This window comes from Staurois parvus, unplaced genomic scaffold (genome assembly GCF_062004578.1).
Source record: "Staurois parvus isolate SC_StPar_1 unplaced genomic scaffold, SC_StPar_1.0 ptg001804l, whole genome shotgun sequence".
In the NCBI taxonomy this organism is placed as follows: domain Eukaryota; kingdom Metazoa; phylum Chordata; class Amphibia; order Anura; family Ranidae; genus Staurois; species Staurois parvus.
Window position 1 is genome coordinate 37,504 of NW_028319600.1, and position 17,057 is coordinate 54,560.

The window sequence follows — 17,057 nt, forward strand, 5'->3', positions numbered from 1 at the left end:
CGACCTCCTCCACTCTGCCTACCACTCCATTCCCCCCAGCTATCTCCTCCTGTGTCACCATCCCCTCCCTCCTAGATTGTAAGCTCGAAAGAGCAGGGCCCTCAATCCCCTCATGTTTTGTATTGTATTGGTATTGTTCTGTCACATGTTCTGTCCCCCTCTGTAATGTACAGCACTGAGCGAACTATTGGCGCTTTATAAATACTGTATAATAATAATAATAATATTAATAATAAAGGGTGGGCCAACTCAGTACTGAACCCTACGGACTAAGACTGGGATGCCAGTGTGCGTGTAAAGGCAGGTGTCCCAATACTTTTGGTAATATACTGTATATAGCCTGCTTTTCTACTGGTTTTATAGCAGGAGCCTAGGAGGAAGCCTCCATGATGTCCCCTGCATTCTTTAGCGCCCAGCACCCTTTGGCCTATGCTGTCGGCGTCCAGCAATAAGCATCAGCCCTGCCCTTTCTCTTGCGCCTCTGAGGCCGAAACCAGAAGCCTCTGGTGCAGAGAGGACATCACATCCCCCAGAATCATGACACCCAGCATCTTCCAGGCTAGCTGCGTCACATCCGGCCTCCAGGAAGGCACTCCCTCAGCACTGCCTGACCTAAACGCGCCAAGGATGGATGCCATTCTAACCAGCTCCTTCACTGGCACTGGAAAGAGGTAGAAGCGGGTACATTCCTACACCGATGCAGAGGGGACTTGAGGCCAAAAAGTAAAGAACTGCAGGTGAGGGCACATTTCCTGGGCAGCCCTTGAGACATGGCTTGCTGCTTAAAAAGCAGTTCTTCTAGTCAACATGCTTTTTCCCGACAGAGTAAACACAAAATGGCCATGTTCCTGTAGGACCATCTTAAGAAGCTTGAAGCAATGTGTTTCCTGTCCTGGTTGAAGGAGCTCAATCGTTCAAGGTCTGTCCTGGAAGACAACCGGGGGGGAAAAAATTATATACATTTCATTTGTGTACAGTGTTGCATGACCAAGAAATTGCTAGTTAAAGCTGCAGTGCTGAAAAGCAAAAAAGTGCCATGATCATGAAGGGGTTAAAACCTTCTGGAGATTAAGTGGTTAAAGTCTAATTTGGCCAGGTTTGGAGCCTCTCTGTTGGTCTGTTAATATAAAGACTTCAGGTTGATTTGTATTTTTATATAAAAGTTTTTTTTCCCCCAATGATATCCCTAGTTCCCATTCACATGGAATCTGTATACAGCATTGTTCAATTAAAAAAAATGCAGTTCCAAAGCCACCCATTTACAAATACCACAAATGCATAACAGTTCATAAGGAAAAAACTATTACTGCAAACTTGAGAAAGTACTTTAATTCGTTTTAAAATTAAGTTTTAATTTTACATTTTAGATCTAAAAGAGAACACATGCAGCAAGTGAATATTAAGAATTCTGCTGGAACCAACTGTTTAAATTATATGTACAGAGAGGATTACTATCAAAACTAGTAACCTTCAGTGAGGCTATTTACAGAATTTACAAAAAAAAAAAAAGGACAAAGTGTATCAGTACAACAAAGGCAACATGAAAATTAGCATACTGTGGTATTCTGAGACTTGTATCGAATAAAGCTTTCAGAAGCAAAAAGCTACCAAAAATACTCTTTCCAGTCCACGAGAAAACATGTCACCAAAGTAAATTTACAATATTAGGTACAGAAGCAGAATACCAAGGTGAACATTTAAAAATAGCATTGTACACTACAATTTCATAAAACTGAAGGGAAGAAACAAATTAACATACTGCCCACAAGTTTCACCTTTGAACCTTGAAAACTTCAGGTGACATCTGGCTGGTTGCTTTGGGCATGCAAATTAATATCTTTTCTTTCACGTCCAGATAATCCTCTCCCAAAGGGTGACCAATCACAGAGCTACCAGGGATATAGAAATGTCAGCATTGTGTCCTGGAACTGCTCTATACAATAAAGACTTGTTTTAAATAACACTTTCATTCTTTGTCTTAAACCTACAATAATGAATCAATATGTTTAAACATCTAGTTGAAGCAGTGTATAGAGTGGTACAACTCAAAGAGGAACAAAACATGATGGATCTCTTACAAATGTAGGCAGTCTTTGTATTAAAAATGCTTCATCAGAAGGAAGTAAAAGCGTCCTGATAAATGGCAATTTCACAGGACACGTGGAGCTGAACTAAACAGAGCTGTCGTGAGGTGGTGAACTCCATCGTGACTGCAGATGCCGAAGAATGCTGTTCGATATCGTCCCAAGTTTTTCCTGCATTTCAAAAAGCTGGCTTCCAGAATATTTTCCAAGCTCCTCTGTAGTCACCAACAAAGAAAGTGTACTAATCTGTGCAGCAAGGTCTAGGGTGGCTGCAGATTCCACAGGTGCTGTGGCAGATGCTTCAGGCAGGTCTGTAAAGCAAGCAAGGATTAGTTATGGTGAAGTAACTGAAAAAAAAAACTCATGAAATACACCAATACTCTAGGGGTCACCATACATGTTACAATCTGACTGCAATACATCAAAACATAATAGGAGAACCTTCCTAAACATTCCAGTCAGTTTGTATTCAATCAAGCCCTTGCATTACATAATTGGTAGATCCAAAAGAAGACTACAATAAGATATTGGCAGAAAGTCAGTGCAAAAAATGCCCATCAGTTGTTTGATTTGCAGAGACACCCAATGTGGTTGTTCAAAGGATAGGCAGGAGTCGTCTGCTTTAGTAGAACATCCAATTACTTTATTTCACCAAATACATTTTTTTATTATTATTATGAACTACCACATCGGACACCTCAGCCAATCGGAACTACCGAGAGCCTTTTATGTGCTGGCTCTTCCTATCAATGCATTCACCCACCTGAGAACCCCCACAGAACGGGAATGCCCGAGGCATAGACCGTGTCCACACTGTGCACTAGGAATGCTGCATGTCCCCCACCCCCCTTGCTGGGTGACCAGTCAACAGCTGCAAGTCCATTTTGACCTTTTTCTTTATTGTGGAACCGTTGTACCCTTGTTTCTGAGTTTAGTACACGATAAGGGCTCTCCCACCTCCCTCTCTTTTTCAATGGAAACGAAAGACCCCTGGTCAGCTCCTCAGGATATTTCAGTCTACAATGTTCCACCAAACCCCAGACCCTACAATAAGATTGTAATGTGTGTGGAAAGCTTTACAACTATCGGTGGTCACCTTTTTAGAGTCTCAATTGTAATATACAGTAGTATCAATGGTACTTGCACAGCACTGCCATACAGTACGTGCCTAAACTGGAAAATGCAGGAATGGAAAGAGCTTGGGAGGAATGGTGGAACTAAAATCGCAGCAATCTGCTGCAATGTTGCAGGCTCAGAATTCATGGAATTACGCAGCCTGGATCAGACAGAATTAAACTGAGAACAGAATAGATAAAATGGCCTATAACCTGGACTGCTTTTTTTTAATTTTAATTGAGGCAATCTTTAAATTCAATTTTAAAAAGCAAGAAAAATTAGCAGATTAATAATTTAAAGCCCCATAGCTTTAAGTACAGCTCACGGGTCTTAAAAAGCAGCTTCATCATTAAGCGTAGGTTCCACAACTTCGCAGTTCTGCGTGTCACGTTTGCAAGGGCACAGCTGCGTTTCCTGCAATCTTTTTTAAAAACATGGACGCACAGAAATCACATGGTGCTTTGACACCACTTTCCTTAAAGCAACACACTTTTTGTGCGGCTGCGGGAACGTGTGCGATTTACACACACAGTCCTATGGAAATCTATGGAAAGAACTAAAGATCAGAGTTCACAGAAGAGGCCCACAGAACCTTCAAGATTAGAAGACCGCTTGTGTGGAAGAATGGGCCAAAAATCACACCTGAGCAATGCAATGCGACTAGTTTCTCCATATAGGAGGCATCTTGAAGCTGTCATTACCAACAAGGATTTTGGATGAAGTATTTATTTTTTTTTGTATGCACGGATTATTACTGACGTGGTGAAAACGCAGTTATTTACCTGTTAACTGTATTTCCAGGAATCTTCTAGGACAGCTTCACTTAAAATAAAAACGGTAATAGAGACAACCCATCACAGGTTCATAACATACCTAGACATCAGTACATAATCACACAGCAATCGGGAGGGAGTTATGCTGTCCTAGAAGATTCCTGGAAATACAGTTAATAGGTAAATAACTGCGTTTTCCCGTGTCATCTTCTAGGACAGCTTCACTTGAGAGGAGTTGAATAGAAATACATACATTAGGGTGGGCCCCTTGCTTGTAGGACCTTACTGCCGAACGCCTGGTCATTGCTGCCAATCAGATCCAATCTGTAGTGCTTAGCAAAGGTGGCGAAACTGGACTACGTTGCGGCTCTGCAGATCTGTCCGGGGGAGGCCCCCGCCTTTTCCGCCCAGGAGACCGCGGTGGCCCTTGTCGAGTGTGCTTTTAGGCTGGCCGGAGGTGACAGGGCCGCAGTTCTATAACCTTCTGAGATTGCCTCTCTTATCCACCTTGCGATGGTGCCTTTGGAGGCACTGTCCCCCTTCTTTGGACCCTGGAATAGGATGAAAAGACGGGACAAACGTCTCCATGCTTTTGTGCGTTCGATGTATGCAATCAAACATCTTCTCACATCGATTTTGCTATAGTCCCCTTCTTCCGTGCTGCCTGGGATGACATCAAGGGAAGGTATTATTTCCTGTGACCTATGGAAATGTGACGCGACCTTAGGTAGAAATGCCGCATCTGTGCGGAGGATGATTCTGTCCAACAGGACCGTGCAGTATGGTTCGATCACTGATAGAGCCTGCAATTCGCTGACTCTGCGGGCGGAAACTAATGCTATAAGGAGGGTAGTTTTCAGAGTTAGAAATATGAGGGAACATTCCTCCAGTGGTTCGAAAGGCCCTTGCTGAAAGCTCTTCAGGACCGTGCCCAGGTCCCATGTGGGGTACTTCGATGTGGACGGGGCTCGGCGCCTGGAGATAGCCCTCAGGAACCTGATTATCAAACGGGTCTGCCGCCAACCTCAACTCCAGAAAGCTTGACAAAGCCGCTACCTGCACTTTAAGGGTATTAGCGGCCAGGTTCTTATCCGCCCCGGCTTGGAGGAATTCAAGCACTGTATGCAAGATGGGAGCCTCGGTTTCCTCGTTCCTGTCCTTCCAGGTGGAAAATTTCTTCCAGACTTTATCATATATGGCGTTTGTTGATTTCTTCCTTCCGTCCAAGATGGTGGCGACCACTCTTTCAGACAGTCCCTTCTCCACTAGCCTGTCCCGTTCAGAAGCCACGCTGCTAGGGGCAGCCTTTCTGGGTGAGGATGTAGCACTCCCCCTTGGGCAAGTAAATCGTGTGAAGGTGTATCATCCATAGGTCTGTTAAGCTTAGTTCCCTCAGCCGGGAGAACCATGATCTTTTGGGCCAAAATGGTGCAATCAGGATGACCGTGGCTTGAGATGACTGGATCTTCTGTACCACCTTTGGTAATAATCTGAACGGAGGAAAGGCATAGAGGAGGTTTCCTTCCCAATGCTGGGCTAGCGCGTCTATCCCTGCACTCCTGGGGTCCTTCTGCAGGCAGAAGTATCTCTCCAGCTTCACATTTTGGCTGTTGGCGAAGAGATCCGTAGAGGGGGTGCCCCATCTGGCGCATATTTGATTGAATGCTGAACGGCTGAGGCACCATTCTGTCTGGGTGACCTCTTTCCGACTCAACTGGTCCGCCAACTGGTTCAGATTCCCTTTTAGATGCACCGCAGTGATGGACTCTAGGTTCCTGCCCAGGTCAGGAGGGTTCCTGCCAATTCCATCAGCCTCGGGGACCTCGTGCCCCCCTGCCTGTTCAAGTATGCTACTGCCGTTGTGTTGTTGGATAGAATCTGGACTTCTCTCCCCTCTATCCTCTCCTGAAAAGCCGTAAGCGCTTTGAAGATTGCCGACAGCTCCTTGTAGTTCGTTGATTTCCTTGAATTTTCTGCATCCCATCTGCCCTGGGCTAGGCAGTCTCCCATATGAGCACCACACACCTGGTCATGCTTGCATCTGTGGTGATCCTCACTGGGCTGGCTTGCTTCCATTTCCTTCCCGCCTCCAAGGTGTGGATGTTCCCCCACCACCTTAGTGATTCCCTCACCTTGTGCGTGAGGCAGATCCTGGAATTCAGACCTGCTTGGCTGCCATCCCAGTGGGAGAGGGTGTGATTCTGTAGTACCCTGGAGTGGAGCTGTGCCCATTGCACCCCTGGCATTGCGGCTGTCATGCTCCCGACTAGCTTCATTGTGGTCCTTACTGTGCAGGTCGACATCCTCCGGAAGGCTCTTGTGTCTTGCTGCAGTTTGAGAGCTTTTTCCGTTGTCAGGTATGAGCAAACATTTGCGGAGTCCAGGACGTACCCCAAGTACGTGATCCTCCTGGAGGTTACTAGCTGTGATTTTTCCTCGTTTATCAACCACCCCAAGCTCTCTAGAAAAGATATTGTGCGTTCGACGTGGGACCCCAGGCCTCTTTCTGTATCTGAAAATAGAAGCAGGTCGTCCAAGTAGGGGATGATATTTATTCCTTCCAGCCTCAAGATGCTTAGGGGTTCCGCCAGGATCTTGGTAAATATCCTTGGAGCTGATGACAGGCCAAAGGGGAGTGCATTGAACTGAAACAGAATCGTTCTTTTTGCGCCTTCCAGCGCAAACCTCAGGAACTTCCTCGATTCCTCCCTTATCGGGACGTGCAGATATGCATCTTTCAAATCTATTGAGGCCATGAATGCTCCTGGCGACAAGAGTTCTTTTAACGTGTATAAGGTCTCCATGCAGAACTTCTTGGGTCTCACGAACTTGTTTACCTTCTTCAGATTTAGTATCATCCTGTAGGTACCGGACGACTTCTTCCTTAGGAAGAAATGGGAGTAGAACCCACTTCCCTTCTCTTCCTCCTCCAGCTGGCAAATCACATTCTGCCTGAGCATCCCTTCCAGGAGGTCCACCAATGCATCTGCCTTCTCCCTGTCCCTTGGCAGGGGTGCTGCGAAGAATCTTTGAGGGGGGGGCCTTAAAAACTCTATTTTGTAACCTCTGCGAATGGCCTCTAGAATGTAAGTGTTCTGGGTGATCTTCAGCCATTGTGTGTGGAAGTGCCCCAGCCTGCCTCCCACCTGGCTTCTCCAATCACTTGGGCTGGGTCTTGGGTCTATTCTGGTTGGGGTTGTAGAGGAAACCTCCCCTGCCCCTTGACTCGTTCCTGCCCCTCCTTGCGCCCCAGCCTGTGCGCTGGCTTTGAAATCGTCGTGTACTGCCTGTTGAGGAGAAACCCCTTTCGTCCTACTTGCCTGCTGGGGACTGGAAAGCTCTTCTTTTTTTAATCGGCCGACCTTTCCAAGACCGAAGTTAGTACCGGCCCGAAGAGGAGTTTTCCCTCGAAGGGGAGACCGCAGAGTTTGGACTTAGAGGCAAGGTCCCCCTGCCAAGACTTTAGCCAGATAGCTCTTCTCGCGGAATTTATGATTGCCGTTGATCTAGCTAAGAATCTGATCGTTTCTGCTGATGCGTCTGCAATAAAAGCCACCGCTTTTTCCAGTACCGGCAGCGACTTCAGGAGTTCCTCCGCCGGGGTGCCTTGTTCCAGGTGCGAGCGGAGCTGCCCCAACCATACATCCAAAGTTATGGAGACACACGTCGTTGCAACTGCTGGCTTGAAATTCACCGCGGACGCTTCCCATGCCCTCCTCAGGAATGTATCTGCTTTCCGGTCCATTGGGTCATTCAGGGACCCGCTGTCCTCGAAGGACAGGTCCGTCGCTTTCGAGATTCTAGAAAGGGGGGCATCTGGCTTCGGGCAGATTTCCCACACGAAAGCGTCTTCTTCCTTGAACGGGAATCGCCTCTTAAGGTTCTTGGGAAAGAAAGCCTTTTTCTCCGGCTCTTTCCATTCCCTCCTGATAGTGGACCATAGGGCAGGGTGCACTGGGAATGTGCGGCTGCTCTTTGTAGCCCTGCGTACAGCTGGTCATGGAGAGAGAGGTCCTGCTGTTCCTCCTCCAGATCCAGAGTCTCGTAGATCACTTTCAGAAGGCCCTCCGTGTCTTCTGCCTGAAAAAGGAATCTTTGTGCTTTTGGGTCATGATCCTCGACCTCGCCTTCCTCCGAGTCTGAAGTACTCGACGGTTCGGCTCCCCTTGCGACAGTTACCTGGTCCTGCTTCCTCTTTTTCCCCCCCTGGGCATTGCCTGAAGTGCCCGGTCGGGGCTCGTCCTGGGCCGGTCCCTGCTTCTGCTCCCTAAAGCTCTGAAAAGTCTTGGACATCTCTTGCATCATGTTCTGTAAGAAATCCTTAAAGAGGGACCCAGACTCCTTTTTGATAAGCTTATCTATGCAGTCTTGGCAGAGTTGCTTCCGCCAAGAACTCGCCAGCCTCTTTCTGCAAGTGGCGCATTTCTTTTTCAGCTCGCAAGGAGCTTCTCTTTCCCCTCTATCCTCCTCCTGTGGGCCCATCTGGGGACAAGGAGACATAGGTATTCATCAACCGCGGAGGCTCCCCCCCCAGGGATTTCCCCCCCCGTGCACTCCCCCAACATCCTAAAAAGTCAGCAGTGGGGGGGGGAGATGAGTGTGGAGGTGCCCAAGGGTCCCAGAGGGGGGAGGGGAGGGGGCGAGTGGCGGCCAAAGGAGGCCCTTACCTTGCCGCAGGCCTCCCCCGGCCCAGACAGATCTGCCGCGAACTCCTCCTCAGTGCGGCGGTTTTTCACGGTTTGGCGGGCTCTGCCCCCTCCCTGGGGTCCCTGCGTGCCGACCTTCCTCTCACGGCCACACGTGGAAAAGCGGCCGTGGTGTGGGCTCGTTCCGCGGTCCGCCGCCCATTTCCAACATGGCGGCCGCAGCTCCATGCTTCCTGCGCCGGAAGTGACGCCGTCCCGCGCCCGGAAGTGACGCGTTTGCGGTGTCCTGACCCCGACAGCCTCACCCCCTGGCCATGCTGCCGGGATCCTGGAACAGGCAGGACTTACCTCAGCCCCCCCAGGGAGAGCCCCGCTGGGACCATCCGGGGTCTGTCACCCCCCCCCCGAAGGGTCTGTCCATAGGATGAGCCTGGCTGAAAACCCCCCCACAAGGCCCCTGCCTTCCTTAGAGAAAGGAGGAAGGGGGGGCCTCAGCCAGGGGCCCTCTGTACCTCGCCAGACAGCCGGGAAAAAAATAAAAAACCGGTGTAGCTACGTCCTGGCCGGAGGAAACACTAATACTGAGGGCCCACTGGGAGAGAGGATACTTATAAAGGGGAAAAGGTGGAGCGGGTGTTTCCTGGGAGGAGCCCCATCTCTCAAGTGAAGCTGTCCTAGAAGATGACTCGGGAAAATTTTATGTCAATAGCACCTTTAGAAATATATTTACCTAGAAAAACGGTGACGTTTTCAATACTTATTTTACCCGCTGTACTATTAAAACCTGTTTTTTTTTTTCAGGATTTGAGTGCAATGACTACACTTCTGCTGCCCCAGAATACCCTGAGAACACGACAGTGTCGTATGTCACGACAACAGACCCTCTCTGCACTCCAATCCCTGCCCATCAGAGCAGATCACATGCAGACAGTTTGCTTACAAAAACAAGGACACGCCCATGAGACACACCCACTATGCAGAAATGCTGCATTGCCTGCTGGGAAATGTAGTTTCTTACTTCAATTATAGGGCTTATTTGCAAGGTGAAGCACTAGATTACATTAAGGCAGCACAAATGCCGGTCAGACACTTAGATGTCTATTTTCCAGCAATTGCTGATGCATGCATGTTACCCTACGCCTGTTAAGACCTTAAAATGTACTATGAATGCAGTTAGCCAGAAATTAAACCTATGACTACCAATCTCAAGTACGATCCCCATTCTTGCATGAGAGATTTTCCGCAAAAATGTATGGGTGTCAACTGTAGGTGAATTCAAATCTAACTGCAGATTTCAGTGAACTTAAGTCATTTGGACCAAGCTGGCATAAACAAATTTACTTCACTTAACAGATGAAGTGGATGTGAGCGCTGTATAAACAGGTATGTCGTCTCAGCCACATACAGCACTGTGTTCCAGCAGCTGTCAAATTGGATTGAGTGCTGCTCAGCCATTCACAGGCAGTTGGGTGCCCTCACAGTCTCCACCTCAGCCTGAGGAACCTTTGTATTCATTCATAGTCCCATAGCCTGAACACAGCAACGCATATGTGGCTGATGCTACATACAGTTTATAGAGGTGCTGCATCTGTTAATGATGTAAACAGTACATTTGGACTAGCTTGGTCCAAACTATTCAAAGTTCACTAAAACCTGGAGATCAGCTTTAATCGCTCATCCCCAATAATCACACATTTTATGTTAAGATTAATCATACACAAAAGGTAAGACTTTTATCCTTCTCACCTTAAAAACTTCAAAGAGACGAGAGAACTGCTTTCCAACCAAGACATTGAAAACGTTCCCATCTTCTCCACTAAGACGGCTACAAAGAGGACAAATGTCAAATTATTACACACAAACTGATATACATTACCCTAAATATTTTATTGTGGAATATAATGTTCTACTTGGAGGAATATTCACCACTAAATAGTTCTAAAGATCAGAATGGAAGATTATACACCATGGGGTTGTTTTAGCTGAATTTGCTTGCCAAAGAGGTAAAGCACTCTGGCAGCTGTCCGCTCTAGTGTGAATTCAGCCTGAAAGGGTTTTGTTATATCTGCTTGATAAGTGCAAAAAATACCTGTTGATCTTGTTAGAAATCTGGTGAGCTGATAACTTACTGTGCACTCTGCTAACTATTATCTCTAAGGTGTACAGAAGCACTCCCCTCCGGTATGTACAATAAGAGAAGGACAGCATTCTGTAGTCCTGTCTTGTTTCTGTTGATACAAAAGGAAGAGTAGGCATTGTCATCCTACGGCAGTTTTGTTACTGGAGAATCATCAGGGGAAAAAATAAAGGAAGAAAACTAGTGCAGCCACCACATCTAAGGACTAGAAAGCTGCAATATATTCATTTTTATGTGGCTTAGATGCACTTTAAGAATAGGCTGTTCAACTAGAAAAGTTGGTATTGAGTGAAAACAGCTCCCCTTGTTCACTAACATTTATTGGCTAGGTATTCCTTAGTAAATCAATTCCTGCATCCACTGCAATATTCTGCACCGCAACAATCTGGAATGTTTCTAGCTCCAAAATGCAATTGTACTCACTTTGCAATTGCAAGATAAGCATCTGTCTGTTCTGTATGTGAGGTAGATGTGTCTTCCAAGGTTTCTAGTAAAGGCAAGAGTTGAGCGTTTTCAGGATTAGCAGCCATATTCCCAAAAAACTGCAAAGAAATAAGAAGTCACTTAAAATAATCAGCCCAGTGGTTTGCTACAGTAGGAAATAAATTGTGTTTCTATATCTTACAGTTTTTTTGCTTAGTGCAGCAACTATAGATACAAAACGTTACACTTTTTATCTGCTTGAACACCAGACTGTTTCACCCCCTTCCTGCCCAGGCCATTTTTCAGATTTCAGCGCTGTAGTACTTTGAATGACAATTACTCAGTCATGCAACACTGTACCCATATGAAATTTATATCAATTTGTGAGACAGATAGAGCTTTCTTTTGGTGGTATTAAGTCATTTAGTCACAACTGTTTCTTTTTGTTTTGTTTTTTTGCGCTATATAAAATGGAAAAAAGTTTTTTGCCATTTCTTCATTTCCTGTCTGTAAAGTTTTGCCAATAATATTTCTTCATAAATGTGGGCCAAAATACATTCTACTACATACAAACTATGGTATATACTGTATATCCATAAAATGATCAATTCTGATGTACTGACTGCCCAACTCATTTCTTGAGGCCCTAAAATGCTAGGACAGTACAAATACCCCCCAAATTACCCTTTTTTTATATTTTAAATCAGACAGTCCAAGGTATTTAGTAAGAGGCATAGTAACATTTTTGAAGTTGTAATTGTTCAGAAAATGAAAGAAAAAAAAAAAAAAAACATTTCCCCAAGTTGTCATTTTAAAAAGTTTTTTCACACAAGCAGCATGGGCACACTTACAATTACACCTCAACACATTCTGCTTCTCCTCCTTAGTATGGGGATAGCACATGCATGAGACATTTTCACAACTTACCCACATGGGGGGGGGGGCCCAAAATCAAAGTAGAACCTTCAAGCTTTATAAGGGTGTAAATTAGGCATCTCATTTCCTCACTACCTCTCTCATTTATGTAGGCCCTGGAGCACAAGGACAGCAGAAACACCCAAACGAATAGGACTGCCTGCATGGGGATGCACAGAACTCCTGCTCCCAGTTTGACATCCTTGCAGGTGTACAGCCCAAAATGCAGACAGTGAGTTCGGGGACATGCACCTGCACTGATGTTGGATTGGGAAAAGCGGCTGTGTCCATGCAGCTGTTGTGTCCCAATAATCAATGTGACTGCCTGCATGGGATGCACAGAGCACCTGTGCAGGTAAACATGGCCCTTGCACAAGGTATGCATCGATAAGCCCCTTGTGAACAAAACCTTACGTCAACACTGGGGCAGATGTGACATAGAGATGTTCAGGGACACTGACTGGCTGCACTGGTGTGGTAATGGTGTATTTACACTGGGGGGGGTGGGGGAATGCTACGGTTGAGTCAAATTTTTACCACCTCTCAACTCTTCCCCCTTTAGCTGGGAGGGCAGCAGTCAGGGAAGTACACATGCTGCAGCAGGAATTTCACCACATTGAGCTCAGCAGGCACTACTAAGGATCACTGTCACCAGAACAATGCAGTAGTTATTCTGTGGTGAATGATCAGAGACATTGACTGCTGAAATAGCAGCCAATCTCTAAGATTACTGTCCTAACGTGGTATTGGACACCACCCCCCCCATCCATGTATTACTGGTGTCCCCTTTGTATTGGAAGTGTCAGATGTAAGCCCCTATCCAGGTATTGGCGGAGACCCCCTGGTATTGGAGGTGTCCCCTATCCAGGTATTGGAGATGCCAGGAGTCCTTAAACCCCCCCCCCCCAGTATTGTAGGTGCCCCTCTGGTACTGGAGCTGTCCCCTGGTATTGGAGGTGTCCCGATAATAATTGTCTCCTCCGAACCCCCTGTCCCCCCTTGCCTTGTTATTGGAGGCGCCACCTCCATCCATGTATTGGCAGTACAGTGCAGCACACATACAGCTCAGTACACAGTTTAACCCTTAATAGTGATTATTTACTATTTTGTACTATAAAAGGCCTTTTTTAACCTCATCATGATAGGTGATAAAAAAAAAGAATATAAAAGCATGCTGCTACGTGCTGCTGGATGTACACATGTAATTTTTGGGCGAGAATATTCGTACAAAAATTATTTGTACATTAGATGAGCGGAAGGATGTTGTTCGATAATTGCACTTGCTTTTACCAATATTACAATGACAGTAATTTCTGAACGAAAACCACATGCACTGTCCAAAAATTTGTTTGACCCCACAAACATCAACCCACTGACAAGTAAAAAATTGAAAAGAAATTCTTAGGACAAAAATTTTCGAATGAAAAATGTGTTTGTCTATGGCCAACATAAGTGAAAGCAGGAGCAGGTAACTTGTATCAAGCTACCTGCCTATGACAAGGGAATCTGCCATGTACAGTCCTGTCTGAAAATCTGCAACAGTGTTTTAGATCTGTTCATTTCTTGAACCACCTCCCGTCCGGCCGTTGTATATAAATGGCCGGACTGTGGCAGTGCAGAGTCGGGTGGCTGGTTATAAACGGCCTCCCCGCCCCCTGCTTTTGCGCGCTCCCTGGGATCGCACAGCACCACGATCCGATGCCCGCTGTGTCCTCCGGACACAGTGAAACACCGATCGTCATACGGAACCTCTGTGCGAGGTCCAGATTATGTGATCACTGATTGGCCAATCAGTGATCACATGCAAAGTATTATTACTATACAGTATTTATATAGCGCTAAGAGTTTGCTCAGCGCTGTACATTATAGTGGGGTACAGTAACAATACAATGCGATACACGAGGGGTTCGAGGGCCCTGCTCCTCGGAGCTAACAATCTAGGAGTAAGTAAGATGTCACTTCTGACATCATTGCTTACTACGTGTGAAATCTGTGAATGATCACAGAGATCACATGGTACAAGGCTGTTGTGAACAGCCTTGTACCATGTGACAAGCTGGGACCAATCACAGCTCACACAGTAGTTCTCAATGGATGCAAGAATGTAGTCAGAGAGAAGGAGAAATGATTGTTTTTACAGCCTTTATGGGTATAAAAGCAATCAGTGTAAAAAAAAAAAAAAAAAAATCATGCCCCACAAGTAGTACAGTGTCACCATGGTGACACTGTACCGCTAGAGTGACAGTATGTAAAAATAAATAAATAAATAAAATGTAAAACATTTTTTAAAATGTTAATTTTTGGTTATAAACTAATTTGGCTTTTTTTTTTTTACTAAAAAGATAACAGAATAAATTTTGGCCAAGATTTATGATGAAATATTTATTTGAAAAATATTATAAGAAAAACACTCCAAATTTTTGGACTTTTTAATTTACATAGCAAAACAAAAAAAATCCCAGTGGTGAATAAATACCACCAAAATAAAGCTTTATTGGTCTCCAAAAAATCCTAAAAAACATTCATATGGGTACAGTGTTGCATGACCACGCAGTTGTCATTCAAAATATGATAGCACTGAAAGCTGAAAATTGGCCTGGACAGGAAGGGGGCAAAAGTGTCCGGACTTGAAGTGGTTAAATAAAAATTGAGTCTGATATGTACCAGATTCAACCTCTAATAGTATATAAGTCTCTTCTGTCATTCTCAGAGTGGATAAGATATCTTGTTCCTTAACCACATAGCTGGTTATTTATATTTACCACTGCATATTGATATCCAAGAAATTGTCTATTTTAAACTTTACATACTAACTAAATTATACACCACACTTTTGTCAAGGTTTTTTTTAATCTGATTAATCAAAGCAATAATTGGCCAACTAATCGATTATGAAAACAATCATTAGTAGCAGTCCTATAGGGGTCCCCTTTGTATTGGAGGTGTCAGATATTACCCCGTATCCAGGTACTGGAGGTGTCCCTACTCCTTGTCCTGGTGTTGACAGTGTCCCATTTGTCCTTGTATTGGTGGTGTCTCCCTGGTGTTGGAGGGATCCTAGTATTAGTAGTGTGCCCCTAGTGTTAGGTGTCCCCTCCATCCTAGTATTGGAGGTGTCTCCCTGGTGTTAGAGAGTTCCTGGTATTGGTGGTGTATCCCCTTCCCCCATCCAGGTATTGGTGGGGAACCTCCCACCCAACAAATGGCAGTGTCTCTGCGATATTTAAAATGCCGCCCCATCCCCCATTCCATTACTGGATGTATCAGATGCCCCCATCCCAATAATGGTGGAATCCCCCTGGTATTAGAGGTATCACTTTTCTACCCTGCCCCAGTATTGGAGGTGTCCCCTCCATCCCAGTACTGGAAGCGTTGTCTCCCTGGTGTTGCATGTTCCTCCACCCCCCCACCATTGCAGTATTAAGAGACGTCAGGTCCCCCTCCACCCTGGTATTGGAGATGTTCTCCTTGTCCTATTATCTCAGGTGTCCGATATCGCACCCGTGTACTGGAGGGCTGGAGGTATCCCCCCTGCTGGGGGTGTCAGGTGCCCCCCCTGCCCCAGTGCTGGAGATGTCCCCACTGTCCGAGTATTGGAGGTGTACCCCCTGCCCCAGTGCTGGAGGTATCCCCCGTGCTGAAGGTGTCCCCCCTGCCCCAGTGCTAGAGATGTCCCCACTGTCCGAGTATTAGAGGTGTCCCCCCTGCCCCAGTGCTGGAGGTGTCCCCACTTTCCGAGTATTGGAGGTGTCCCCCCTGCCCCAGTGCTGGAGGTGTCCCCAGTGCTGGAGGTGTCCCCCCTGCCCCAGTGCTGGAGGTGTCCCCCCTGTCCGAGTATTGGAGGTGTCCCCCCTGCCCCAGTGCTGGAGGTGTCCCCACTGTCCGAGTATTGGAGGTGTCCCCCCTGCCCCAGTGCTGGAGGTGTCCCCCCTGCCCCAGTGCTGGAGGTGTCCCCACTGTCCGAGTATTGGAGGTGTCCCCACTGCCCCAGTGCTGGAGGTGTCCCCACTGTCCGAGTATTGGAGGTGTCCCCCTGCCCCAGTGCTTGAGGTGTCCCCACTGTCCGAGTATTGGAGGTGTCCCCCCTGCCCCAGTGCTGGAGGTGTCCCGCACTCTTTGGCTGCAGCTCATGGCAAACCAACCAGTGCAACCGTTGTCATATTTGTAAAATGGCACCTTTGTGCTCCACACAGACATGGGAAGATCCAGGAACAACCCTCTGCACACTGCTATATATCCTTTCCAGCAAACTTTGCCATAAACATTGAGATTTTTAGTTCACACATATTGCAATACATGTTTAAACTGGCCAACTGCGTCAAACTAAACCTTTCTGGCCAAACCCTACTCTACCAAACGCAAATGCTACTGTGGACACAATGCCAACATGGGGCAAAAAGACACAAAGTGGGGGGAGAGCTGCTAGGTTAAAACCTGGCTACTGACCTTCAAAGCTCTAGAGGATGTGAGAAGCATGCTTCACTAGGGCATCCCGCGCTCTTTGGCTGCAGCTCATGGCCGCTCAGTTTGCCATTAATCTGGACCAGATACTAGGCTCGTACCTCATATTCAGGGCTTTGCACTCCTGTGTCTCTGCGGAGCCTCCGACATTAGAGTGGAGTTTATCCCCTGTTTCAGGGCCTCTCACACTTGTCTTGTAGAGCCTCCAACATTAGCGCAGAGTTCATCCCCTATTTCAGGGCCTCGGACGCTACTGTCTAGGACACTGGTGCTGAGCTGGTTCCCTGTCTCAGACATTGGCTTTGGTACCAAGCTCTCCTCCTCTCTACAACAGATTATCCAGAGAAACATCCAACCTTTAGAGAACCTCTAGAGGCTACAGGCGAAAGCTTGACTTTCACCTTCAAGAAATCCCAACAAGTAGCCCAAAGAGGACTCTGTCAGAGCTCCACTAGGGCCTACAGTGCAACCGTTGTCACATTTGTAAAATGGCACCTTTGTG

The 17,057-nt window shown here is 46.5% G+C and overlaps 1 long non-coding RNA gene across 1 annotated transcript in view; it reads right to left on the reverse strand.

Annotated features, from left to right (window-relative positions):
• Nucleotides 1-1,314: 1,314 nt before the first annotated feature.
• Nucleotides 1,315-17,057, reverse strand: part of LOC149434227 (uncharacterized) — a 31,424-nt gene continuing 15,681 nt past the window's right edge. The window contains exons 2-3 of the long non-coding RNA XR_016308791.1: nucleotides 10,366-11,298; nucleotides 1,315-2,395 (exon numbers count right to left, since the gene is read on the reverse strand). This is a non-coding gene — a long non-coding RNA (uncharacterized LOC149434227). The remainder of the gene's footprint in view (nucleotides 2,396-10,365; nucleotides 11,299-17,057) is intronic.